Source organism: Arachis ipaensis, chromosome B06 (genome assembly GCF_000816755.2).
Source record: "Arachis ipaensis cultivar K30076 chromosome B06, Araip1.1, whole genome shotgun sequence".
NCBI classification, from domain to species: domain Eukaryota; kingdom Viridiplantae; phylum Streptophyta; class Magnoliopsida; order Fabales; family Fabaceae; genus Arachis; species Arachis ipaensis.
The window spans coordinates 24,842,538-24,845,381 of NC_029790.2; positions in this window are offsets into that span (position 1 = coordinate 24,842,538).

The following is a 2,844-nucleotide window of genomic DNA, read 5'->3' on the forward strand; positions in this document are numbered from 1 at the left end:
GGAAGCAGAGAGGGTTTATGCTATGATGCCAGTGAGGAACACGATTGCTTCGAATTCGATGATTGTGCTGTTTGGGAAGAGTGGTTGTATTGAGAAGGCACGCCAACTGTTTGATGAGATTGAGGAAAAGGATATGATCTCGTGGACTGCGCTGGTTTCATGTTATGAGCAGAATGGGATCTTTGAGGAGGCCTTGGGTTTGTTTGTTGAGATGAATGCTAATGGGGTGGTGGTGGATGAGGTGACCGTGATTAGTGCTGTGTCTGCTTGTGCACATTTGATGATAGATAGGACTGGGAAGGTGATACATGGCTTGGCTACAAAGGTAGGGATTGAAGGTTATGTTAGCTTGAAGAATGCATTGATCAATTTGTACTCGAGTTGTGGGGAAATATTGAATGCTCGGAAGGTTTTTGATGGTGGTTTGCTCGCGGATCAGATATCTTGGAACTCAATGATTTCTGGGTACTTGAGATGTGGCTCGGTTGAGGATGCTGAGATGCTGTTTGGTTCTATGCCTGAGAAGGATGTTGTGTCTTGGAGTGCTATGATATCTGGCTATGCGCAACATGAACGATTCTCGGAGGCCTTGGCTTTGTTTCAGGAAATGCAGGTTCATGGAATTAGGCCTGATGAGACCATTTTAGTGAGTGTTGTCTCAGCATGTACCCGTCTTGCTGCTTTGGATTTGGGCAAATGGATTCATGCTTATATAAGTAAAAATAGATTGAAAGTTAATTTCATCTTGGGCACAACACTTATAGATATGTACATGAAATGTGGTTGTGTGGAGAATGCATTGGAGGTTTTCCATGGATTGCAGGAAAAGGGGGTTTCTACATGGAATGCGCTCATTCTTGGGTTGGCAATGAATGGTTTAGTACAAAAGTCACTTAGCATGTTTGAGACGATGAAAAAATCAGGAACTTGTCCTAATGAAATTACATTTGTGGGAGTTCTTGGGGCTTGTCGGCATATGGGACTAGTAGACGAGGGGCGCCGCTACTTTAATTCCATGATTGAAGAACACAAGATAGAGCCGAATGTAAAGCATTACGGATGCATCGTTGACCTGTTGGGGCGTTCAGGTTTGCTTAAGGAAGCAGAGGAAGTGATCGAGAGTATGCCAATGGCACCGGATGTTGCTACATGGGGTGCTTTGCTTGGTGCTTGTAGGAAGCACAACAACAATGAAATGGGAGAGAGGGTTGGAAGAAAACTCATTCAGCTTCACCCTGATCATGATGGTTTCCATGTGTTATTGTCAAGTATATACGCATCGAAAGGGAATTGGGGCAACGTTCTTGAAATTAGGGATAGTATGGCACAACACGGGGTGGTGAAGATACCTGGTTGTAGCATGCTTGAAGCAAATGGGATAGTTCATGAATTTTTTGCAGGGGATAAGACACACCCAAAAATCAATGATATTGAACATATGTTATACGTAGTGGCTGCAAAATTGAAGATCGAAGGATATACACCAAGCACAAATGAGGTTTCACTTGATATTGATGAAGAAGAGAAGGAAACTGCACTTTTCAGCCATAGTGAGAAACTTGCGGTCGCGTTCGGACTGATCACTATTCCTCCGACAACTCCTATCAGAATAATGAAGAATCTGCGAATATGTAGTGATTGCCACACCGTGGTGAAACTAGTCTCAAAAGCATTCAATCGCAAAATTGTGGTGAGGGATCGTCATCGCTTCCACCACTTTAAACATGGATCTTGTTCCTGCATGGACTTTTGGTAGAAGAATTGTTGCAGACAATTGAATTGGTTTGGAGCAGCTTGCATTCATAAAACATCACTTGGCTTGAACTCCTCTTAGTTTTGCCAAGCTTGATCCTGATCATGAATTGATTATTGAGCTTTTGGATCCATAACTTGTGACAATTCATAAAAGCTTGCTTTCACTAAGATTCATGAGGATTCAACAAGGTTGATTCATCTTCTTACCAGCTTAAACCGAGGTAATCACAACATAAGTTCACCTAAAATTATATTGGCATGGCAGCCCAAAGTTCAACACAACCATGAAAAGGATATGATGTGATTGGTGTAAACTACAAAGGTGTCACTGAAGACTATGAGTCTGCCATCTCTGCATGCTTCGGAATATTATTATTATTATTATTATTATTATTATTATTATTTTCAAGAGAATGATCAATTAAATGTGGACTACCACAATGCTTGATTATCTTATATATTATCCATGAGCCTAATCAACCTGCTCAACATTTTTTTAAGTGCATAGTGTATACTGTATATTTGATTATTTGTAGTCAAATTCTTAATAAAATAAACATTAGAACAGCTATATCAAAATGATTTAAATTTTTAACATGTTTATTCGATCTTTTATGATTTGACTCGTTTTTTTCTCCTTGTCTAAAAGTTTGGATGCTTTCTAATTTTGGGTTATTACGGAGCAGGAAAAACAGAAGAAATATGTACAATTAATTTAAACTTGGAGAGCCCATTTGTTGTGTTGACTTGTGTCTTATGCATCTTTCTTTTTTTTGGTGAACAGTATGCATCTTTTTAGTGTTGGTAATTGATCAAATGAACAATAAAAAAAATTAATATGGAAATATACCGGACCAAAAAAAAAAATGGTTATGGTAGATTGGTAGTGTACTAGTGTAGATGCTTCTTTCTTATATGGCTAGTCATTAAATATTTACTAATATTTGCCACATACTAATTAACTTGGAGTAAACTCAATCCGATCGAGCTTCAAGAAATAGGGAATGATCTTATCAATACACAAATGTATAACTTCCCAGGAATCTCTACAAAGAAATATCATAGTAATTCATTAGCAATTGCAAACAT